Consider the following 12,323-nt stretch of genomic DNA (forward strand, 5'->3'; position numbering starts at 1 on the left):
GAGGTCATTCTGTCTTTTCTAAAACTGAAGAGAGAAGGCAGTAGAGCAGTCAAGGGATCACAGATATGTCCCCTGCATCGGCAGGCGGACTCTCAACCCTGCCAGGAAAGCCCCTCCCACCTTACTCTTTTACCAAAAGCTAACTTGACCCTTTCTTCTTCTCAGCACTGAGAATCTAAGAGTCAGAGGAAATGAAACTAACCCACTGTGCTTCACCAAGGTGGCCCCCAATGGATACTAACAAGGCCCTAGAAAGATTCTCTGCTGGGCATAACGAGCCAGACTCAACTAAATTCAACAAGTTTGAGGCTTGAAACCTGGCAAAAAATCTGACTATTAAAAAATACAGTGGAGGGACTTCCCGGGTGGCGTAGTTGTTAAGAATCCACCTGCCAATGCAGGGGACACGGGTTCAAGCCCTGGTTTGGGAAGATCCCACATGCCACGGAGCAACTAAGCCTGTGTGCCACAACTACTGAAGCCTGCGCGCCTAGAGTCCGTGCTCCACAACAAGAGAAGCCACCGCAATGAGAAGCCTGTGCACCGCAACGAAGAGTAGCCCCCGCTCACCGCAACTAGAGAAATCCCGTGCACAGCAACAAAGACCCAACTCAGCCATAAATAAATAAATAAACACACACACACACACACACACACACACACACACACACACACACACACACAGAGAGAGAGAAAAATACGGTGGAATCTGCACTGACATTATCCCATTTCTTCTTTCTAACTGAATAAGGATCAGTAGACTGGCTCTTAACGTATAAAATACTCTAAGAAATGTGTCCACATGGCTTCCCTGATTCCGAGATTTTAGATTTGCTCAAGCACATTTCCTAATTCTCATCAGAATAAGTATCTGTTGAAGATCTTTATCTTGTTAGTATTGTTTCCCTTTCTGTCTGTTAGGATTACCCTTAGTTGCATATGGGAAACCTCTAATTAAGAGCATCTTAAATAAAATAGAGCCTATTTCTCTCACACGTAGAAATCCAGAGTTAAACAGTTCAGGGTTGGTACACAGGTGCTATCTGAAAGTTTTATCTCTCCAAAATTTGTATGTTGAAACCTAATGCACAATATGGTAGTATTAGGAGATAGGGGCTTTGGAAGGTGATTAGGTCAGGAGGGCAGAGCCAACACAAATGGGTTAGTGCCCTTATAAAAGAGGTCCTAAAGAGCTCCCTTGCTCCTTCTGCCATGTGAGGACATGGTGGAAACATGCTGTCTATGAACCAGGATGTGGGCTCTCTCCAGACACTGAATCTGTCCACACACTGTGCTTGGACTTCCCAGCCTCCAGAACAGTAAGAAATAAGAGTTTTGTTGTTTATAAGCCACCCAATCTCTGGTATTTTGTTGTAGCAGCCTAAATAGACTAAGAGTCCCACATTTCTATCTTTCTGTTGCATGATCCTGGTGTATGACTTGCACCTTCAAGGTTATCTCATGGCCCTAGATGTTTTCTGGAGGTCTAGTCACTGTGTCCACATTCCAAGCAGCAGAGAGAAGGACAAGAAAGACTGAAGGATGAAAAGGTGAGCACTCTCCATTTTAAGGTGTCTTCCCCAAAATCCTGCCTAAAAATCTCCACTTAAATCTCATGGGCTAGAACTTAATCACGTAGCCACACTCAGATTCAAAGGAAGGTAGGAAGGCATCTTGCCACCCCAAATAAATTCAGAGCTCTATTACTAAGGAAGAAGATGGAGGAAGGAGGAGAAAATAGATATTGGGAGAAAAATAACTGTCTTTACCGTAACCTATCACAAGGATTCCCCACCTTCCAGCGTTTCCTCCCCACTCCCTTCTTTTAAACACACAGAAAAACTGAAAGGATAATGAATAACCTTAAACGCACCAACTAGAGTCAATAATTGTTAATAATATTATCATATGTGCATGTTGGGGGGAGAGAGAATATGGTAAAAATACATACATATATGTCAGTGCGTGCACACACATACACATACACAGATGTATGTATCTCACATACGTACTGCTGAACCATTTGCCATGCATTATCCATAGAAACTAAGCAAATACATGAAATGTATGTGTGTGAATATTTGTCCAAACCGTATGAAAGTAAGGTATAGACATCATGAAGTTTTGCCTCTAAATATTTCAATATGTATATTCTAAGAATTAGGAGATTCTCCTCTATAAACAATAGCATTCATACATTTAAGAAAATTACAATACCCCAATACTACATAATATCCAGTCCAAATTCAAATTTCTCGGTTGTCCAAAAAATGTCTTTTAACTGATATTTTTCAACCAGAATTTATCAAGGTTCCCTCACTTTATTTGGTTGTTATGCCTTTAGTCTATTTTAACTCATGAGGGCTTTCTAATGGCCATGAAAGTATAAATTATAGCTGTTTGATGTCTATGTTCAGAGCATGCAGTGTGTACATAAGGTCTGTCCATAATGTCTGTCATGGTTAATGAATTTTGAATGTAATGAAACCCTTTCCAAATAAGTTGATTTCCGGGACTTCCCTGGTGGCACGGTGGTTAGGAATCCACCTGGTGATGCAGGGGACATGGGTTGGATCCCTGGTCCGGGAAGATCCCACATGCCTCGGAGTAACTAAGCCCAAGCACCACAGCTACTGAGCCTGTGCTCTAGAGACGGGGAGCCACAACTACTGAAGCCCACATGCTGCAACTACTGAAGTCCACGTGCCTAGAGCCCATGCTCCGCAACGAGATAAGCCACCACTGTCCACAACTAAAGAAAGACTGAGGGCAGCAACGAAGACCCAACGCAGCCAAAAACTAATTAATTAATTATTTTTTTAAAAAAGTTGACTTCCAGTGTGTCTTTCTTAAAAGATTATCTTTTATTTTCTATTCTTATACATAAGTAACTCTCAGAAGTAAACTCTTTCCATTTCAAAACCCTCATTGTATAATCATTTCACAAAGTTGACAAGGTCTAATTACCTACACAATACGAGTTGGGAAAATTCTGTCTATGATCGGCTATTAAATAACATTTCTGAGCTAAAGTCTCCTGACCCATGGCCTTGCAATGCACTGGCATTGAAGGACAGTACATGCATTTCAGGTTCCTCCATACACCTGAAATAGACCCACCAGAATATCACAGGAAAGTACAGTGTGACAAGAGCAAAGTAAAAATGTACATCTAGGAAGCCACACACTGTAGCCCATTTCCAACTCCACTTTTTGTTTTTAAGAAATTACTGAACCACTCATGACATTTGATACTTAATAGCTGAAGTACTTACAAAATATAGTCAGTCATCACATTTGTTGTATGATAAAAATAACTGGCAACACTTTGCAGTGTGTTGGGAATTTAATAACATGCAGAACTTTGGCCACAATTTCATCCTCTTAAAATACCTTTAAGAAATCTACAATAGCTGTTTGTCATCTAGCTGTTTGTCTTTTAGAGAATTATGAAATTCTCTAAAACCAGAGTTTAAAAATAACACATGGTTGTGTATTGTAAAGCTGAACGGTGAAATGGTTGCAAACCTTACTCTGAGGATTTAGGATTCTAGGATTATGTCCCTCAAGACATTATAAAATGATAACTAACCAACAGCAAGTGTATAAAATTTACTGACAAGGTATGGAATTCAATTATTATATGCATTCCCAGCCAGTTTCTAGGCAATCATTTGCTTGCAGCCATTCTAAACAATGCTTAAGAACGATCCAAACATCTTATTTAATACTGCCTAAAATTTGCTTGTGAGAAGCTGAAGTAAAAGGGGTAGTTAAGGTCAGGCTGGTATACAGAAATCAAAAGCTTAATTCACTTTGGCAAAGTTGACAAAATAAGCATATTCTTTATCACATATATGAGTACATGTGTACTTTTTAAAAAATTAATTAATTAATTTTTATTTTTGGCTGTGTTGGGTCTTTGTTGCTGCATGCGGGCTTTTTCCTAATTGTGGTGAGTTGGTGGCTCCTCTTCGTTGCAGTGCAAGGGCTTCTCATTGGCGGTGGCTTCTCTTGTTGCAGAGCACGGGCTCTAGGCGCACGGGCTTCAGTAGTTGTGGCTCGTGGGTTCTAGAGCACAGGCTCAGTAGTTGTGCATGGGCTTCGTTGCTCCGTGGCATGTGGGAATCTTCCCAGACCAGGGATCGAACCCGTGTCCCTGAACTGGCAGGCGGATTCTTAACCACTGCACCACAAGGGAAGTCCCTACATGTGTACTTTTTTTTTGTTTTTCAGTACGCGGGCCTCTCACTGTTGCGGCCTCTCCCACTGCGGAGCACAGGCTCCGGACGCGCAGGCTCAGCGGCCATGGCTCACGGGCCTAGCCGCTCCGCGGCATGTGGGAACTTCCCGGACCGGGGCACGAACCCATGTCCCCTGCAACGGCATGCGAACTCTCAACCACTGCGCCACCAGGAAGCCCCATGTGTACTTTTAAATGCACTTAATCCTAGTTCATTAAAACAGGATTGTAGAGGTAAATATTATTGACAGTCCCAACAGGAAACATATGGATAATTAGAGAAAACTTCAATAAATAGACTATTTACAAGGTGGACAACATGGAGGAAAACCAAAAGGATAAAATAATATACTGAGCCTCGTTGAGTTTTACTACTCTTGTGTCTGAAGGGGCAAGGGAAGAAAGAGAAGAGTGCAGAGGGCCACCATAACAGAAGCTTTCCTTTCAGTGGAGGCCAACAGCAACCCCCTCCTCCCTGTGACCTCCTGCTGAGGTTCCCTATTGGGCCAAACCAATAGGAAGCCAGAGGACAAGGAAATCCCTTGATGCAGTCCATTTAGGGCAGCCTCCCAGAGCACAAAGCACGATGGAGAAGGTTAAAAAGTGGATCTAGAGTGGGAAATAGAGGATATTTAACACAGTAGATTTTTTTAATGAGATAAACTGAGGTTGATATATCACTTCAGTCCATGGATGAGCTTCAAGTGGTCTAAAAATTAGTAGAAACAGGTAGTGGTAAATCATTATAGTAATAACCTTGATGAATCACACCTCTCAGTACTATTCACACCTCTCAGTACCCACACTCTTGTGTACCCCCTCCATACTAACTCTAGGCTTGGCCATATGACTTCATATGAACAATGGAGTGTCAGCATACGTGATATAAGCAAAAGCTTAATAGGTAACCTTTTGGAATACTGCCCTGTTACTTCCAGGCCATGAAGAAGCCTGGGATGAAACACCATGTGGAAAGAGACACCCAGCTATCCTAGTCATGCCAGCTGAGCCCACCCCCAGCAGATTGGTTAACTGAATGCCTCAGCATGAATAAGCCCAGTCAAAACACTGTCCAGTCAACCTACAGAATCTTGAAATATGAGAATTGTTTTTGTTTTAAGGCACTAAGGTTGGGTGGTTTATGACGTAGCAATAGATAACTGAACACAACTTGATTTCTACTGAGGAATGGCTAAACTCCAGGGCCACAGGAATCAATTATGTTCAAATGATATCCTTACAACCCAATTCTCTCTGCCTCTGAGCTCAGCTCTACTCTCTTTCCCTCTGTGTACTGACTTAATTCTCAGATAGGTTCTCCTCTTGTGGTCAAAAGGTGTTTGCAGCACTCCCAGATTTCACATCCTCTATGCTCAATATGCAAAAGGAAAGAGAAAGCTTCTTTTTCGCAACAGTTGGACAAGAGTCAAGTCTACTCTCATTGACTTCAACTAGGTCATTTCCACCTGCAGGCCAGTCACTGAGGCTAGGTGGTTAAGCCAGTCAGGCCCTACTCTAGAGCTGAGAGGGGTTTAACTGCATCCAAATATTAATAATATGAGCTGAGAGTAAATGAAAGATCCACAAAAAAGTAAAAGAACTTGGAAGAAGGAGGATCATTGTGGATGTCAGGTGGCCAAAAGCTGATAAACTTCTAGTACAAATCTTAAATGCATATCTCCATCCTTCACCTTTCTCCCAAATTCTAGGCTTGAATATCCAATTGCATACTTGGAATCTTGTATTGGATGTGTCCAAACATCTCAAACTTTGTCCCAAACTGAACCACCCATGGAACTCAGAGGTGGAGAGATGCTCCCCTTGCTCTTTATCGTAGCTCCCAAATCTTATTCCTCTTTCCTCCTACAAAAGCCCCATAATCGGGCTTCCCTGGTGGCGCAGTGGTTGAGAGTCCGCCTGCCGATGCAGGGGACACAGGTTCGAGCCCTGGTCCGGGAGGATCCCACATGCCGCGAAGCAACTAAGCCCGTGCGCCACAACTACTGAAAAGCATGCGCCTGGAGCCCATGCTCCACAACAAGAGAAGCCACTGCAATAAGAAGCCCGCGCACCACAGGGAAGAGTAGCCCCCACTCGCCACAACTAGAGAAAAGCCCGCACGCAGCAATGAAGACCCAACGCAGCCAAAAATAATAAATAAATTAAAGAAGCCCCATAATCTTTGAAGTAGGGCAGCGTATTTTTACACTAGCTCTTTCTCCTTGTTACTGTCATCTTTCAAACACTTGGGTCACATCCCCTCATTCACTGATGACTCTAGCACGTTTTGTAGTCTTTATTCCCACTACTCATCAATTATAGTGTCAACATCCACGGTGATGACCCACCTGACACCTTAGACTCTCAGTTCCCCAACCTCCTTCCCCACAGTGATCATTTCATCCTTCCACCTCAACCACCCACCCCCACAGTAACACTGTTGACCCTGTCTGTACCAACAATTACAGTACCTCCAAAAGCTCAAATTCCAGAATGCTACTTTCTAATCCTCCCATTTCCTATCTTTTCTAGTTTTCCCACTGCAGCTCTTCTTCAGCTATAATGAAACCTCCAGTCCATGGACACCATCACTTTCTCACTACAGATGATCCTCTTACCCAGTTTATATTTCGTTATTAATTGTTCAAATCATTTCCTTGCAAACACCCTTAACTCTCTCAGTCAGTCCTTTCTTCCTTCATTATCTTGCCTGACAAAGTTTTAGCCCTAGTTATCCCAATTAATCCCCCCTACTCCATGCTGGCATCCAAATGTCTGAATATTTCTAGAAATAGAAAGTTCACAGCTTTACTTGCAATAAATGTATGGCCATAAATTTCATGTGCACTCCACACTGTGAACCAATCCTATTTCACTTCCCTGGTCTGTCTGCTTTTCTACTCTGCATACTGATAATTTCACACATCCTTTCTCTTTAAACCTCTTATACTTCCCAATTTTCCATTCTCAGTTGATGACCTTGCCTCGTAGTTATTTGAGAAAATACAAACAATGACTTCCATTATCCGTACCTGTACTTCCTGCTGTCAAGCAAGTGACATCTGTTGCTCACCACCAGGGGCAGCAGTCCCAGGATGTCAACCTGCATGGTTTGCAGGTGTCAGGGTCACCGAGAAAGACACAGTTCACACGGCCACTGGATGGAACAACACTTCACTCACAGAGAGAAGAGATGGAGCAAAGATCAGCCTCAGTAATGAGTATCGGTCCCCCATGGCCAGCACATCTTATCCCACAGCCAATGCAGGGAGATGGTCTACACACACCTCTCCTGTGCTGCAGGTAAAGGACCTCCTCCTCTCCCCACCAGGTTCAGATATAGCTGGGGTTAGCCAGGTGCCATATCATGCACACACTTTAAACAGAACGAAGAATTACATATCAAACCCAGAACAGGGAAAGATATTCCCAAACGATTCCACGTGTCCCATGATATGCAGCCAGGCAAGGGTCAACAGGCTATACATAACTGTCTTTCCCAATAGTCCAGCCCCCAACCCTTGCTCAACCACTGAAATAGCAGATCAAACACATCAAATATGGTAGGAACACCCTCCGCTCCCAAATCTGGAGATGGAACTAGGTCCAGTGGGGTCCCTGAACAATTCACATGGATGCAGTTTACTCGCAGAGGCTCCATGGTATTCTGGGACAGCAGTTCATCAGGGCCACAAGGAGAACCAGACCCAGGAGGGTGATCAGACCTCCCTCAGGGATGGTCCCTAATCAAGAACCCCAAGGGCCTGGAGTAAGCTAACTGAAGAGTTTTCTGAGAAGAGTCTAGGGGGACTGCAGGTATACAGCGGATAATCATCCTGCCTGAGCATGGATCCTCTCCAGCTCAGTTTTTACCTTTCCTTAATTACTGATATATACACAAGTGTTGGCAATAACACAAATGCCATGATGTTCTGCCAGCAGATCAAGGCTATTTGGTTGTCCATTACCACCACCAGCTTAGCTAGTGAGTTCAGGGAGTCTTGTCTGTTTTGGAGTGCGTGGAGAGTGTCTGAGTCATTTTGTACCAGCCGAGCTATCACAATGGGAATATGGGATTAGACCCTTAACCTCTAATTTAGACGGACCTCTCTCTGTCCAGTAGCATTGGTAGAAGTCTTCTGTAGGGATCTCATCAATTTTTGTTTTGTCTATCCAGGTTTAACAACTGAAGCCATGTTGCTGTGGGTCAACCCTGTTCTCTCCTTCATTCCTCCTCTGTCTTCCCTTGAGTTCCCCTTTTGGCCTCTAGGCATGGCTCCCCATTGTTGGTTTTCTATCTGTTTAGCCCCAATTGTTGGAAACCACTGAAATCATTCTGTTGTTTTGATCCCAAACAGGACATTTCAGTGGAGCTTTTCTATTTCTTGTCGCATAGTCATTTTAGGGGACAACTGTAGGGTTAATGGGGTCTTCCACTGGACAGCCCCCTGTCACATGAAGGACTCCACTGCATCATCTACATCCCCAGGGTCAGGGTCATATAGGCAGCATCTATGGCTTTTACCTGAAATGCAGTTATGGCTTTATGAGTGGTTTCCAGGGGCTCCTAGTCTTAGAGAAGTCCCTACCGTTGGGAATACCATGCTCATACTCTTTGCAATCCAGATCAAGAGCAACATGGGCTTATCCTTTTCACTGCCCCGTTGATTGCCCTGTTCCATGTGGGCAAAAACACACTGCAGCCAGGGGTCAGTGATTAGCTTCCCTGGACTGCATCACTCAGTCTGAGATATTTAAGTCTGCAAGGCCCCCTAATCAACCACATGCACCGTCCAAGTCACATGAAACCCCCCCTGGCCTCTGCCCATATCTGTCTTTCAGTTTTCATATTTCATTCTGAGAGAAGGACCTCATTTCATCAGTTACATTTTCAGCAACACCATGAGTGGTTTTGTGTTGAGTGAAAACAAGCTTTACTTGGGGTTTTTAAACAACCCAAATCAGGAGGAGCTTCCTACACAGGGGCCTTTGACTCCCCTTGGGTGTCATCTGCAACCCCTTGCATGTGGAAGTTAGGGGCTGGTGTAGGAGTGTGAAGGTGGCCAGAAGCTAAGCTAATTCTCCAAAAATTTTTAGGGCCCACCTCTTGCATTCTGCCCTTGTCCATAACACCAGTTTATCCTTGTTGACAAGGAGACTGTCGACATCTCATTTATCCCCAGTCAGCTAGAGGGAGGTCATCCCCCCCAGGGAGCTAGCACCACCCTGGGATGGCTGTGCTGATGAACCTTGTGCCATGGTATACTTTGTTGGTGACCTTGCTCACTGCACCAAACTGTCAAGCAAGTGACACCTGTTGCCTACCACCAGAAGCAGCAGTACCAAGCTGTGTTCTCACTGCAGAGTTTGCAGGTATCAGAGTTGCCAAGAAAGACACAATTCACACAGGCACTGGATGGAACACTTCACTCACGCAGAGAACAGACAGAGCAGGATCAGCCTCAGTAGTGAGTATGGCTCCCTCATGGCCAGTGCATCTTTCCCCACAGCCGATGCAGGAAGATGGTCTACACGTACCCCTCCTGTGCTGGTGAAGGACCCCCTTCTCTCCCCACCAGGAATAGATTATAGCAGAAGGGCTGGCCGGGTGTCATACGATGCACATGCTTAAAGCAGACCAAAGAAAGTACAAATCATGCCCAGCACAGGCTGTGAGGACTTCTTATTTCCACGTAAGAAAACGTTCTGAACAGGCCCAAGGCATGCTCTTATGCAGTTATGCAAGGGTCAACAGGCTATGCGTGACTGCCTTTCCCTACACCTGCCTTATCTCTTGTTCTAACAATCAAAGAATACAAAGACCTCCATTTGTATTCTGCAAAGGATCTCCTCTTGCCTTCTCAAGGATTTTGCTCCTATAACTTTTTGCCTCTTTTTCCAGCATCATAAATCTCCACCCTCTACTAAATCAATCCCATGAACATATAAAGATGCTCTAGTATCTCTCATTTAAAAGGCAGTCCCTCACTCTTACAACCCTCTCCAGCTACAGACCCATTTTTGCCTTCTCACCTTACTTACTGCTCAGTCCTCTTCAACTGTGCTTCCGTCATCCCTATGCCACTTGTGACTGTGTTCACTGGTGATCCTCATGTGGCCAAACCCCACAGTCATTTCTGTTATCTTACCTGACCTTTCAACATTCATGCTAATTGACCTAACTCTCCCTGAAACTCCCCACTTTCTTTCTGAGATATCGCACTCTCCACCTTTCCCCCCAAGGCATTTCATTTATTGGCACTTCCTTCTCTGCTGGAACTCGAAAGTTTGCAGCGCTCCAAGGCTCTGTCCTGGGCTTTCTCCTCTTTATTTATACTCCTTCCCTGATGCTCTCACTCAGTGTCATGCTTTAAATACCTTACTCATGCCAATGACGTTCAAGCCCTAACCTCTCCTCTGAACTTCAGGCTCATGTGTCAAACTGCCACCTTGACTTTTCCAGATACATGTGATTTTTTTCCTCCGATGTAGCTCTTTAACTTTACTACTTCACGTGCTTAAGTTAAACTCTACTATTTCATGAAGTATTCACAAGATTTTCTTCAATTTGCAGTTGTCTGTCCTGCAACAAAACCTAGAGTTTACTGACCAGTTCAGTTTTAGACACTGGAAAAATGAACATTAAGAGATAAGATTCTTTAATTCTCGTATTTTTAAATTTTTTTATTGAGGTGTAATTGACATACAACATTGTATAATTTCAGCTGTACAACATAAAAATTCGATATTTGTACATATTGCAAAATGATCACCACAGTGACTCTAGCTAACATGTGTCACCATACATAGTTACACAATTGTTTTCCTTGTGATGAGACTTTTCAAATTTACTCTCTTAGTAACTTTCAAATATGCAGTACGGTATTATTAACTATGGTCACCCTGCTGTATGTGACATCCCCATTACTTATTTATAACTGGAAATTTGTATCTTTTGACCCCCTTCACCCTTTTCGCCCACCCTCTATCCCCCACCTCTGGCAACCACCAATCTGGTCTCCATGTCTTTTTGACCTTGGATTTTTTTTCTTCTCTTTTTCTTTTTTTCTTTTTAGATTCCACATATAAGTGAGATCATACAGTATTAGTCTTTTTCTGTCTGACTTATTTCACTTAGCATAATGCCCTCAAGGTCCATTCAGGCTGTCACAAATTGTAAGATTTCATTCTTTTTGATGGCTGAATAATATTCCATCGTGTATATATATACACCACATTTTCTTTATCTATTCATCTACTGATGGACACTTAGGTTGCTTCCATATCTTAGTTATTGTAAATAATGTTGATATGAACATGGGGATGCACACATCTTTTGAGTTACCGTTTTCATCTTCTTCAGATAAACATCCAGAAGTGGAATTGTTGGATCATATGGTAGTTCTATTTTTAATTTTTTGAGGAACCACCACACTGTTTTCCATAGTGGCTGTACCTTCCCACCAACAAAGCACAAAGGTTCCCTTTTCTCCACATCTTACACTAGCATTTTTTATCTCTTGCCTTTTTGAGAACAGCCATTCTAACAGGTGTGAGGTGATATCTCACTGTGGTTTTGATTTGCATTTCCCTGATGATTAGTGATGTTGAGCATCTTTTCATGTATTGGGTTGGCCAAAAAGTCCCTTCAGTTTTTAAGTAACAATAAAAGACACATTTTTCATTTTCACCAAGAACTTTATTGAACAACGTATTCACCGTTTTGTTCCACTAACTTCTGCCATTTTTCAGGCAACTTCATAATTCCATCTTCCCAAAACTTTTTATCTTTTCAAGCAAAGAACTGTTCCAGGTGCCTCTTACAGTCTTCCAGGTAATTGAAATTTTTTCCATTAAGAGAATTTTGTAAAGACTGAAATAAATGGAAATCCGAAGGTGCAATGTCTGGTGAATATGGCAGATGAATCAGAACTTCCCAAACTGTAACAGTTTTTGCCTGGTCATCAAAGAAACATGCAGTCTTGTGTTATCCTGATGGAAGATTATGCATTTTCTGCTGACTAATTCCGGATGCTTTTCGTCAAGTGCTGCTTTCAGTTGGTCTAATTGGGAACACTAC

The sequence above is a fragment of the Delphinus delphis genome, chromosome 14, assembly GCF_949987515.2.
Source record: "Delphinus delphis chromosome 14, mDelDel1.2, whole genome shotgun sequence".
NCBI classification, from domain to species: domain Eukaryota; kingdom Metazoa; phylum Chordata; class Mammalia; order Artiodactyla; family Delphinidae; genus Delphinus; species Delphinus delphis.